Raw genomic sequence first — 14,453 nt, 5'->3', positions numbered from 1 at the left:
ACTGCCCTTGGCTGAGCCCATCTCTTCACACAGCTTAGATGGATCAGGGCACAAGCAGCTCTGGAGCTCCCTCCACCCCCAGGTCAGCCAGAGTTAGCGCCAACAAGGGAGGGGAGGGAAGGGGAGGGGAAGGAAGATGCTGGTGTGCATGAAAGGAAAGAAAGGGAGTGTCAAGTCAGGGGGCGTTCCTACCTGCTTTGGAGACTTAAAACAAGTTCCTAGCAGCTGTTCCTGCAGTAGAGTCCAAAAGGGAGGTGCAACCATGCCACCAACCCCTCTGCATCCCTCCCTGTAGCAAAGTGAAAAAAATGAGATGTATGAGCCATACAAAGAATCAAGAGCCATCCTAACAGAGTGTAGGCAGCAACAGTGCAGAAGCAAGTTCCCCATTTACTGCAGTAACCCGGTTCAAACCTGTAACACAACAGACGTTCAGTGCACATAAACTGCTTTCAAAATGGCCAAAACCGGTTTAAGATAAATCTGGATGGACACAGTATCAGACTTCACCGATTTAGGTTAAATCGGTTTATTGAACTTCTATCGCAGATCACCTCCAGATTCAAGTTAACTCACAGTCCCCCAACTTCCCAGGATGCTTTGCACTTCCCCTGTAAGCCCCACTCGTGGCATGGGTGGGCTAGCCTTGGCCCAAGCTGTCTGCTCCAGCTGAGCTAGAGCATGCCTCCCTGCATCTCCTGCCTTCAGGCTTGGACCACTGCAGGCACATGGCTGCATTTCCAGATTCAGAAGTGAATGTCTGTTCATTGCTTATCAGTCCAATCTACGCAGCTTAGACTAACCTGAGAAGACTGAATAGATTCAGCTTCAGGCTTTTTGGCTGCCTGTACTTAGCCCCAGTGAGCTGTATATTCACAATTTCTGGCTTCAGAAAGTCAGCAGACACACAAAAGAAACAACCACCAATTTATTTATTGTTTTAGCAACCTGCATGGCCTTTGGAGAGTGAAGCACGGGCTAGAGGAGGGAAAAGATGGGAGAAGTCAGCAGGACTGCCCATGCCTAGAAATCTACCTGTTACGGCGGCATCTCTCTAAGTAGCTCTATTGAGATACCAGTTTACTTTTACAAGCATGAAGACCTCTGTCCTTTTCTCACCCAGCAGGAGCTATGTAAAACAACGAGGGGGTGTGCAACTACTATTTTTTTGAGCAAAGCCAGTACAGTCTCATTGTTCTCGGTGACAGATAGTTGGGTGGAGGGTGGATCTCTCCTTTTTCTATATTCTTGGGTTGAACAGGAGCTCATCGTCATTGCTGCTGGAACTGCAATCAGCACAGTGTAAGGCATGTGATTTCAGTGTGTTGCGGTGGGCAGGGAAACCTAGCATCTGAAAGCAGTGGATTGCCACAGAGCATTCAGGATCTCTGTCATGTCCTGCGTCCCCCTATATTAATCCCTTAACAATGTCTCTGTTTCAATTTAGAAAAAAAGAAAAAGAAACTTTCTATTAACCCAAAGCACAGACATGTCACAGGATTCAATTCATTTGTATGTGAAGCAGGTTGAGGTCTTTCGACGGAGAGAGCTGCACAAGCACAGAGTTACAAGTAGACATTACACTCCCCAGGTTATCGGCCATTTCACCGAATCCCCAATCACATACCTATCTTTGTGCATCTAGTAAGAACCTGAAAACCCACCAGCAGTTCATATCCCTAGGGTGTGCAGATCCTGTGCAAATCCTTCAGGCAGCCTCTATTGACTTTTGCTGTGTTGATCTCCCTGGTGATTTCTACTATAGGACCACTAACACCTTGCTCTTCTCCAGCATCTTATTTCCAGCTGGAAACAACGAAATTCTTTAGTTGTGGTTGACAACAGGCATATCAAAAAGATACAAGAATACTGCAATAATTTAAAAAACCAAAAAAACCTACCCTACCTCCACCCCCCAGAATAACAGTATCATTTAAAGTCTTTTTTTTTTTTTAAGTGGTTACAGGGAGGAATCCCTTAAATGCTTTTGAAACATTCAGAGTTCGCCCAGCGTGAGATTGAATTCAACAGCAGTCACTCCATTTACTTTGGTGGCCTTTGGATCTGGCCGGTAAATCATAAACTTGCCTGTAGCTGAATACTGTGGATCACTACAAAGCAAATATATATATTAAAGGGGGGGAAAAATGAACCAGGAAATAAGCTCAGGTATAGCCTGTTTCATGGACGTCATTCCGGCTTATCTGTTTTGTATGATATAATCCACAGCAGCTTGAAATAACATTTAATAGAAAAAACTAAGCCAGCCTGACATTACCCTATAGGCTATTCTTTGTGGACTACAGAACAATCCCTGGTTACAGGTTGGCCTGCCCGGAGCAAACAGAGTGTTTGGTTTGTAGTAATAGTATGTAAGAGTTTACAGGTGAATTAGTAAAAATAACTGTGTTTACTGAGATGAATGCCAGCACCACAGTTGCAAGATGAAGTCAACTGAGCTTTCCAAAGCATTGCATGCTGCCAGGCTACCGAGTGAAAGCTCGCCTAAGCAATGCAATATCAAATAGAAACATTACCTCATCATACCTCTCATTGTCTGATCAGTGCTCCTAAGGGCAAAAAAAAAGTGTTTACTACTAACTCCTGAGATCTGATTAAACATTTTGTAATGTCAAACACACCATTAGGGCTCCATGGTTTATTTGGCATGAATAAAGCATCCATTTCTGAGTTCCCGCACAATAATTAAAAAGATACCAAACACAAATAGAAATGAAATTCAAACAGAAGTGAACTTGCTGTAAACTGTATTGCAAGCTTTTTTGGGGGCGGGAACGATGCCTCTATAATCAACTGTATTGCCCCCAGTACAGTGGTGCTAGTTTGCTTTCGAAGTGCTGTCCTCTACCGTACTGTAAAGTCATGAAATAGTACGTGCTGTACGTCTATTTATAAAGAAATAGCAAAGCAATATAGCAACTAAGCAGAGGTATTACGCTAACCGCAAGGTATTATGTTGTGCATGAAGGGAAAAAAAACAGTTGTCTCCGGTCATAAGACTTGCTTGGGACAGAAACACGTGCTGTTTGATGTTTTTAACCTTCCTGGAATGAGCTTCTTTATCCATAACGACGTCCTTTGCAACCCTGAGTCACGTTGGTTTGGCGAGGGAGCTATAAAATTCAAAGTCCTTAAGCAGAGACTTCTGAGAAATGTCATCGTATATGGAGATTCCCACAGCAGAGTGTGGGCATGTGTCATCCATCCAGAGGAAGGACGCAGATGCCACGAATGCGTGTGCAGTTTCCAAAAGGATATCGTGCTGTTTACACGGTGCTGCCAAAGTCCACCCCCCACCACCCCCCTGTCTTTTTTCTATGCTCGTGACGATTTGGTCCTTTATTCTTTCAGAAATCTCAGGACAAGCTCGCTGGTAAACAGCAACGCTTTGGGGAGATAGAAAGCATCCTCTATATAAGAAAATCCTCACTCTGAATGAAGAGCAAGCTAACCAAATGGTTATATGCTTAAAACAAACGGATGTTCGTTTCAAGTTTAAGTCAATGTTTGATTTTTTTTTTTTAATCCAGACTTCTTTTCCTTTTTTTTTCATGCTAATAACCAGCTATCTTTACACAGCACCTGACATTTACAGTATCTTGATCATTTGAGTGAAACTAAGCCAGCTTGTTCTTTGCTTCCCGCTGCTTTTGGAGCTGGTCTTTCCATTTGTTTGTGTTGAAGGCTGCATTTGTTTTCTTCCCCTGTAGTGAAAAACTAGAGCGCTGTTGATAGTAAAATTATTAGACCTTTTACCCAATAGTTGCCAATCAGCATCGGCTGGTACAAGACCTAACAATTAGGTGATTAAAAGTATGATTGACAAGCAAACAGTAAAAGAAGCCAACCCTGCTATTGCACCACTTCTGTGCAACAAATAAATCCTTTAGGCTTCTCTGGGTTTTCAGTATTCACTGGCTTCAACAGGCCTAATTATCCCTGGCTGATGAGTATGTGAATAGCATAAGAAAACTGTAGGATTTCCGGGTTTGCGCTGTTTCTCCATCGCGTTCTCCTGACGGTAGATGCCCATATTTTGAATATGTTACTGAAATGCAGCATCGCGCGTGTTTGCAACGAACCAATATATACGAACAAAATGCTGTGACAAGTAAATCATCCCCGAGCTTTGGAGCCATTGATGCAATGACAAGCGCGCTCTCCAAAGCTGGCAGGCATTCTTGGCCGATCTTGCAATTTAAGGCTTGCAATCCAAGCTGGTCTGGTGTGTGCAACAAGCACTATGTTACTAACAGCAAAAGACTCAGCCCTGTCCCTCCTGTCACCATGAATTTGCAAGCAACTGTACTACGCAGCCGTGGCAAAGGAACAACTGTGGACTCCCTGGGTGGCCGCTGATTGGGTACAAAGTCCACAAACAACTAAATGAGAGGCAAAACACGTGATAATTTATATTTTAAATAGATCTAGATTTTCTTTTTGTCAAATATAAGCTGAATTCCTCCTGCCCTATGTCCATCTATTTTTATTTTTTTTCCCTTTTCAAAAGCCCACCCTCTGCCTTTCACACATACAAACCAGGAAGAGGTGTGACATTTCTGGCATGTATTGTTCAACTCTTCATCGTTTGCTAGGTGTAATTATGTTCACAGCAGTTTGCAGTGTGCTCTATACCATGTGGCTGGGCAGACAAATTAAATGCCCTCACCAGGGTTTAGATGTCTTCATCATTTTGTCTGTTAGCTTTACGAGTATTGTGCAGCTCCTATGGAAGGTATAATGCACCCACAGGGCACCAAAAAAACCCCAGTTAATGTGTACATATATCTGTCTGGATGGGTTTGGAAGCTCTTCCTGGGCCTGTTGTGATGGGGTTTGCTTGGGTGTTGGATTTAATAGATTGCCACCCACCTCCACCTTGACCCTGACTATATGCCAACTGCTGCTAACCTAGTGCCCTTAAATAACTGGCCAGGAGGTAAAAGAGCTTTGGGAAATGTGGATAACTACTGTAAAAATACACATGTGCATATATTAACAAAAAAATCTGCCAACCCTGTTTATTGAGCAATGAGAAGCCGCGTTACGGTTCACGCAGCGCCTGCAGTCTCGGGTTTGGCACTTCACAAGCAGTTACAGGAATGATCGATCCCCCAGCTTTGTTTGCAGATCAACGATCAGGTAATTTTCAATACAGGTATGTAACGAAGTACATGCATGTTTGTGAGAGCGCCTGCCAACTGGAGAAGGTGCAATCCATTGGGAAAGAGGTGAACGGAGAAACAGTGGGCCAAATGCTGTGCTGAATCAGATGGCACTGCAAACTTCCCTGCAAACTTTGACTTCCCTGCAAACCTACTGCTTCCAAGGGGATTACACAGAAGTCAGGGCAGGATTTGACCTGTGAGAAGTTAAAGCCAAAAACTGCAGCTCAAGTCCCTGCATTTCTTTAAGCTTTCATAGATAGGAACATTTCCTAAGTAACAAGCTATTTTTATACCATCTATTTTAAACGTCTCTATTCATGAGATCATTCTTCTTTTATTCATGCTTCTTCGGTCTGTTGTGCACACCATGCTTGCTGAGCTATTGTAGTTTAAAACCAGGCAAACAGTAAACATCGGTTTGCTAATAGAGCTGGACTTGAGTCACAGGCTTCACCATTTGCAGCTAGTTTCAAACTCCAAGTTCAGAGGTGCTTTGATTCAGCCAGTCTCAAGGGCCAGATGCTACAAGATGAAGCCATTTGACTCCACTAAGGCAAATGCTGTTGCAACCACTTTGTGCTTTGAAGGGTTGGCCATGTGATTTTCAAATCTTTGCAGAAAAAAAGAAAACGTTCTTCAATGATCCGTTATTTAAGGGGCATAAATTTAATTACTCACTGTAACTAAGCTCAAGAAGGTTAGTCTTCTGACTTGGAAGAATACCAAATTTCCATGTCTGCATATAGGCACAATCACATACAGTGTGAGCTTAACAAGATTTATGGCATGGTTTATTAATTCTCTAAATTAATGCCATAAATCTGAACTACCCCTTGCTATTTCATTGACTAAACCATCTTTGATCTCTACAGAAAGAAGAAATACACACATCAGATTTCCTTTCTAAAGTCACTGGGCCAAACTGTGCCCTCAGATGCACCCTATGTAAATCTACTTCAGTTAACTGGGCTGCAGGAGTGAAAGGGAGGAGAGGATTTGGGTCACTATATACAGATTACATTCGCTGGAAAAGCTTGCAAATTTGTGGTGATGTACTTTAATGTATGTTGAGTATAGACCGTAACCTGTAATTCTTCCAGAAGCCGCAAGATGAAAATGAAAGCAATGCTACTGGAACGCATACACCTGGGGAAACAATTAATGTCACGTCAGTTTACTTTGAACGCACTGCTACACTCTGATTATTTCTGCTGCATTTAATGTAACCAAAGTGTCTTAATGCTAATTCAAAATGGATTATCAATTAAATAATACATTGATAATTGACTATTAAAATTGCCTTTAATCGAGTTATCATTAACCGCAGCCGTTAATCTGTAGGTTTAAACCAACTAACTAGCTAACTGCTCAATCTATGGGCTCCCTATTTTCAGGGCTTGTCCAAACCGCTGCTGTGAAACTCTGCATATTATCATGCGTCAATAGTTGGAGTGCATATTTTATCCTTGCCCATCGAAACCCACACATTGGATTAGCTGTGGTTATGTTTTGGCAAGTTCGACTGCCAAGGTACTCAATATTTCTTCTGCTTTCTAGCAAGAATGAGTTACAGCCATTTTCTCTCACCTGCTGGCAAATTTCAACAAATGCAGGCAGCAAACAGACAGTAGAGTACTGGAAAGGTGTGTATTACTGTAGGATATTTCAAGTTATATTTCATCTGATTCAGAAATAAAGGGGCTGGGGAACAAAATTGTTAATTGTGAAATTTGGGATCAACATTAATTGTCATGAAAGGAATAAGAAGAAAAATACATGTCGGGTAGTAATCCCAGTTATACCCGTGGTAATCTGGATTAACTCCAGTGACCTAACATCAGAATATAACCCAGTATACTTCAGTTATATTTTTGTCCTATGCAAAGAGCAATGTGTGTCACAGTGACTATACTGCTCACATGTAACTAAAAGTAATTGTTAAAGTTCAATTTAGATTTCCTTCTCCCTTACCTCTTTTCAGTTGCTGATAACTTAAACAAATTCATTTAGACTGTTTGATCTCAAGCCAAAAGGTGACTGGTTTTTTTTTCCCTAAGAGCTGAATTAGTTCATTTGTTTCTGAGCTAAATTATTATTAATAGTGTACACCTTTCCCACATGATCAGAAAAAAAGATGCTCTGATGCTGTGGGATGCGGGTAACCACTTAAACGTTAGGGCTGCCTGAAAGCACGTAAGAAAAAATTAAACTCTCATCTACATTTTATTGGGTCTCAAAAGTGCCCAACAATTTCCTGAGAAGTTGAGTATGAAAAGTCAATATTAAACTGGTTTTATTCCTGATTCACTGAAGAAGTTGTAGGAAAATTCTATGACCGTTTCTGAACTCCCGATTTGCAGTTCAAGGCAGCAAGGGTTTCCAAGCAGCTACTTTATGAAGAAAAATTACTGGCACTACAACCATTGCAGCATCTTCCAGATGCTTGGTCTGCAGGCATTGCATTTCTGGTGGGCATATGCCCCGCATGTATAAAATCATAATCAGCCAAGGACATAATAGGCATGGAAGCTGCAACTGCTCTTGAGTTCCTTTGCCAAAGATAATCTACGCTGACAAGGCCACTATAAAAACCAGGCAAGACGGGCAGGCCAAGGAATGTATGTGGATAACGCATCTCAAAAGATCGTAGTTACTTACAGTAGACACACATATTTTAAATAAAGGTCAAGGGAAACAACATAAATGTAAAGGACAATTGTTTCTCCTTCAAATGACTGTCCTTGTGTATCATGAAAACCTCATAAGCAATAACTCATAACTGTGAGGTGGGTGCCTGGAGCTAAAACAATTGCCACAGGAATACTCTGTTGAAGCGGAAGTCAAACCTGGAGTCCCTTGTAGTGCTGAGTGAAGGAATCAAATGATAGTTATTTTTCAGATGTCCTTAACTGAGACATTTTGTAGTGAAACTGCAGAGGCTTTTAGGCTAGAGAAAGAAGTTACACATGGATTAGCTTAAGTGATCAGAAACTGCTTTAAACCTGTAGCAGAACAGAAGTTCAGTGCACATAAACCAGTTTCAAAATGATCGAATCTGGTTTGAGATAAGCCTGGTTGAATGCAATATGAGATTTAACTTATTGCGGTCAAACTGGTTTAGGGAACTAGTGTCCCAGACCCCTTCCTGGTTAAGTTGAATCAGAGTCCTCCAGCATCCCAGCATGCTCTGCAGTGCTGGGCTGGGCTGTCTGTTCCAGCAGGGCAGGGTTGGCAAGGGTGCTGGCCCCAGCCTCCCCTACCCCACCCAGGGTAACCTGCCATGTGGTACAGGCATTTCCCAGGGACAAGAAACAGCAGCACAAGGTGTGCTGCTGCTTCTTGTCCCCGGGGAAACAAACATCCATGCTCTTGTGGACATGGCCCCAGAGACATCCATCTGCTGGCCTGACCTGTTACGTCACAAGGTCTGCTGCTTGCCTGGATCCCAGACCTCAGATGTCATGGAAGGATTACTGAGACTCATCTGACCCTCTGTCTACTACCCCATGCTGCTCATCCTTGTGGGCATGAATGATGCTGCCAGGGATGACCTTGAAGAGAACAAAAGTGAGTACAGTGCTGGGTGTAAAGGTGAAGGGAACAGGGACTCAAATGGTGTTCTCCTTGATCCTTCCAGTCAAGAGGAAGGGCCCAGGCAGGAGCAGATGCATCCTGCAGGTGAATGCATGGCTGCGCAGATGGTGTTGCCAGCAGGGCTTTGGCTTCTTCAACCATGATATGTTGTTCCAAGGAAAAGGACTGCTAGAAAGTCCAACCTCCTGCTCAAAGCAGGACCATTCCCAGCTAGATCATCCCAGTCAAGACTTTGTCTACCCAGATCTTAAAAACCTCCAAGGATGGAGAGTTTACGATCTCTCTGGGTAACCTGTTCAAATGCTTTACTACCCTCCTAGTGGGAAAGTTCTTCCTAATATCGATCCTAAACTTCCCTTGCTGCAACTCGAGCCCACTGCTCCTTGTTCTGCCATCTGCCCCCACTGAGAACAGTCCAGCTCCGTCCTCTTTGCAACCCCCTGCAGGTAGTTGGAGGCTGCTATTCAATCCCCTCTTAGTCTTCTCTTCTTGAGACTAAACAAACCCAGGTCCTCAAGCCTCTCCTCAGAAGTCATGTTTCCCAGCCCCCAAACCATTTTCATTGCCCTCTTTTGGACTCTCTCCAATTTGTTCACACCCTTTTTGTAGTGGGGAGCCCAATACTGAACACAGGACTCCAGATGTGGCCTCACCAGTGCTAAGTAGATGGGAATAAACACTTCCCTTGATCTGCTGGTAACACTCCTACTAATGCAACCCAGGATGCTGTTAGCCTTCTTGGCAACAAGGGCACACTGCTGGCTCCAGAGTTTGAATTACACACCAACTCGTGGGACACTAAGCAGTTCAGGTGGCAACTTGGATCCAGGCTCTGGCCAAGCAGCAGACCTCCCAAAACAACAGGTCAGGATGGCAGATGGATGCTTCTGTCCTCTGCAGAAGAGAGTCTCCAACCACCACCACCCATCGTTTCCTTTTGGTGGTGGTGGTAGTGGTCTCAGTCCTTCCAACCTTGAGGAGACCTGGCCTGACCTCTTCCATCAATGGAAGGTGCTTTTCCTCCTCTGTTGCTAGGGCTCTACATCTGTTCATCAGGAAAACTGCTGCAGGTGGAGATGAAGATTTCTGCTTGCTGCCAGAGGTCACAAGCTTCCAGCTGCCCTCTTCCTGGGATCCCATGTCCTCTTCCTTCTGAAGGACTGCCTCTGGCAGTCCTTCCTCCACACTCCTGGAGGTCTCCTTCAGCATCAAATCGATGAAGTCCTCATGGTGGAGGATGATTCGGAGCCTCGCTACCTTCTTCTGTAGCTCTCTTGCCAGCAGGCACCGCTCACTCCCCTACCTGGCTGTCAATGAAAGAAACCTGCAGTCTCCACAACACCAAACCAGGACCTGGGTCAAACCTCGATGGTGAGCAGTCCTGCCTGGACAGACATCTGACAGGTGCAAGCAGAAGAACTGGCAGCAGCAGTGACTTTGGCTTTGCAATGTCCTCCAGCCATTTCTCTTGGTCTCTTAATCCACCGTCTAACTCTTTCTGCCCCTCTTTCCAAGCAGACCTTCCCTAGCAAACTCTCCCGTAAGCTGACCTGTTCATTGCTCCTTGGTCCCGAACAGTTTCCCTTTTCCCTGCTTCCTATCACCAAGCTTACAGTGAAGAAAGGCAAGAAAGAGTTTCCAGGCAAACTCCCTAGCTCCAAGGTAAGACCTCTCAACACTAGAATAAACACCCTGAAAATGAATCTAAGGATGACTTTATTGAGCTGCAGAAGTCTTGAATGAAATACAAGAAAGAAGGAAATCATGAGAAAACTTTTCTGCCTTGGAATTTCACAGGCACTTCTTCCATGCCTCCAAGTCCTTTTCTGAGCAAGGCTTAATGAGACATTGGGAAGAAGGAAGAGGAAGGGTAGGGATTGGAAATGAATAAAGTACACATTGTCCAGTATTATGGAGATCTATTAGTTTGAGGTTATCCAGTTTCAGGTGTTATAGGAGAAGTTAGAACCTGACATTTTGGATGTCTCGGCCTACTGGTGAATCTCCTGGCACAACACTGATTAAAGGTGTTTGGTGATGAAGGAAGAGGCAAAAAGGTTCATTCTCACGGACAAGTCTTATCCATAGCAGTTGGAGGACAGATCATTGCTACTTCTTATAGTTCAAAGGTTTAGACTTTCTCTTACTGGGAACCAGGGAATACATATCCAGGAAACACAAGGCAGCCCTTAATTCAGTCTTTCTGCCCACGCCATATAGGGGAGTTTCAGTCTGCTCTGCATGCCTTGGTAATGGAAACTCCAAAATTGTATGGAATAAAATGTCACATGCTCACATCTTCAGTGTACTACTCACTGAATAGGTCAAAGACTTGAAGAATGAGCTAACTACTCTAACTACAACAAAGGATATCAATACATAAACTAGCTACCATGAGCTAAACGAGAGCTAAGCTGCCCTTCTTTCATCTTCTGTGGGATAAGAGCATGCACAAGGACCTTGACACAAGAAAGCTGATGCATGGGACCCTCTTCCCCCCACCTCACCATACACACACTACTTACTTTAGATGCCCATGCCCTAACCACTCATTAGAAAAACTACAAACAATGCACTTTCCACTGTACAGCCACAAACAGCGAGCACTGGATATCATGTGCAGCATGAGCCAATGGGCACTATTATTCAAATAAATTCCAGCTTTGTTTTCATGCTTGCTGAAGTTGGAATATACATAAACAACTATTCAAAGATGAATTATAGCGCCCTATGGGCACATCTAGACGTGGTCCTACAGTGACACAGCGATGCTACATTGCCATACGGCCCACTACGGCAATGTAGCAATCACATGGGTCTACACATGATCGCCAGCTATGTCACCACAGTGGCACACTCCCCAGTGGTGTAGCTGGGAAATCTAAGCGTGCACTGCCCGCACGGCGCAGTAATTGCCCATACTACCTGTGCTTTAGTACTTCCAAAAGGAAGTGCTAAAGCATGGCACCGTAGCAACATCGCCATATGGTGACATGTAGATGCACTCTTTATCTAGCATAGTTAGGACAACACAGGTTTTTTAATGAACTGGGTTTTAGAGTCTGACCTAGTGGGTAGGCCACTGAGGTAGCCTATCAAGAGGCGCAGACAGTGGCCAGCTGGAGTCATTAGCTGGGTTACAGCTGCCAGTCAAAGCTCCAGACAGGTGTGGCCCACTAGGCCATGAGCCCAGGCTGAGCTGCCTGTTGGTGCCCCCGATGGTATTGCATCAGACAGGATTTAAATGTAATTCAGCAGAGCTCTACATTATGGCTACTTCCTCCAAGGACCGTACAAACGATGCTGAACGCCATCAGAACAGATTTTAAATACCGAGCTTCTGTATCCTTGCTGGAGGTACGGCTATAATAGTTATGGCGACTAGGTCAATACAGTTTCCCTTAATTACATTTTCATTTGGGCTCAGAAGAATCAGGCTGCCCGTTATCAAATAGTCAACCTGCTTGCTGGAACAGCTGTCCTTATAATATTATCCTCAGCTGAAGACAGAGACAGGATCTTAACTCAGTCTAGTAATGTAATGACTAAACAGTATTATCAATGAGGGATAACCCACTTAAGTTTCGAGGAACCTATTGATAACGTATTGGTGCATTTAAAAATAATACTTTATTCATGGATTTATCCAGCCTCATTGGAGAGGTCAAATGAATTAATCATGGTTATCCGTGGGATGTTTTCACTAGGTGATGATTAGACCATGGAGCGCTATGGTAAATGACCCAAGGGGATGTGAAACATTATAGCTCGGGAAACTTCTACAATAGGGATTTTCTAAAACATTCATATATAACACATACATCCTTAATAGAAAAGAAAACTGATTACTTGCATGTTCAAATCAGTGCAACTTCCATCATAAGTACCCTGACTTGCCACATTAGACTATAAATCTCAATAGTAGTTATACTGTGTGTGTTGGTTATACCTCTTCTGGCAGCCTCCTGAGATCTTGCACCTCTGTGAACAAGGAAAAGACACACTTCAAGGAAAATCTGGGCTTAGTGGTAGGCAATGTGCCAACAAAAGGAAAACGGGGGGCCATAGAGGTAACCATGTATTGGGCTGGACCCGATGATCTCGTGAGGTCCCTTCCAGCCCTAATGTCTATGAAATCTTTGAAATAAGGGGAACAATCGTATGAATAAAGGTGCAATATGCCACAAAAAAGATCCATACTTTTGTTAGCACTATAAGGTCACAGGTGGGACAACAAGATAGGTGAAAAAACCAACGGTTTGACCCATAACTACTAGAATGAGGATGCTCAAGTCAAAGGTCTACAGGATAATAGTGATACATGTTCTTTTAAATCACTTAAGTAATGTCACCAACATGCAACAAGTCAATGTCTCTGATTTGGTCACTCATTCCCAGTTGGGATTAACCTCCAACTTCTGCTGATGCTTTGTTTGTAATTAGAGCAACTGTCTCTCATCTCATTGCGCAGAAAAGTGATTCCAAACAGAAGAGGTGATGGAAGAGGGGTCTTTTTTCCCCCCTCTTGGAAACCAGACAGTTTAAATTCTGCATTCAGTGAAGCCACATTCATTTCACTGGGAGGAAGATTGGACCCCAAAGAGACTCACACATCTCTTTAGAGCCCTTCCCTGAATGGTGGGACACACACAGCTATGGTTTATTTGCTACAGAGAATGAGACGGAGGTAAAAGATTCAGAGCATTCAGGAAAAAAATAATAAGATGCTGGGTTTTTTTCTTTATAGGCAGGTTTTTCATCTCTCTTCCCACAGGCACTGACTCTCTGGATGCTCCAGGACTCAACCACCCACTGGAAAAAATTAGCGGGTGCTCAGCACCCACGAGCCACATCAAGCGAGCCGGGTTCAAATAACATGCTGCCTCTTTGGGCACACTTGGGGATGCAAAAAAAATAAATAAAATCACTTGCTGGCAAAAAACCAAAATTGGCGCCTATGTCTTTTGCACAACCACATTAAAAAATAGCATGTGTATGCTACTGCCCACCTACCGACTTTTCCTAGCATCCATGCTGCCTTTCTTATCATCTCTCCCCCCATCCAGCTCTTATGCAGGTGACATAGTGTTTGTGTGTGTACAGTTACCGATTACAGAATCAGTACTATTTAAACTACATAATCAGTTCTCCAATTTTTTCAGCCTAACATAACACTCAGCTTGTACCTTACCCCACAATGTTAGTGTGATAGTCTTATAGCAGGCCGGTATAGTGGAGGTATAATTATAGGACTCAGGAGTGTGTAAAAGGTTAGAGGACAATGTATTACTTATGTAAGTTTAGGGCGCCTATACACATGCAGCGAAGCTGCTCTCGTGCGTTGTAATTACAGCACATCAGAGCAGACTTGATTAATTGAGTCTACTGGAGCGTGGTAATTACCAGCAGACACCAGCATCTCGTGTATCAGCGTCCCCTCACTGAAAAATGGCAGTGGGGGCATTTTAACTAAATCTCGTCCGATGAGTTTTAGTTAAAGCGCTCTCCGCCACCGTTTTTCAGTGCCAGGATGCTGATACGTGAGACACTCCCAGTGCTTTAATTAGAGCAGCTCTCAGAGCTGCTCTAATTAAAGCATTCCCACCCCCCCACTCTCAGAGCACTTGTATAAACGCCCTTAGAGTCTGATCTAAAAGCCATTGAAGTTGA

The sequence above is a fragment of the Alligator sinensis genome, unplaced genomic scaffold, assembly GCF_000455745.1.
Source record: "Alligator sinensis unplaced genomic scaffold, ASM45574v1 scaffold1133_1, whole genome shotgun sequence".
Lineage (NCBI taxonomy): Eukaryota > Metazoa > Chordata > Crocodylia > Alligatoridae > Alligator > Alligator sinensis.
This window is presented reverse-complemented; position numbering follows the sequence as displayed.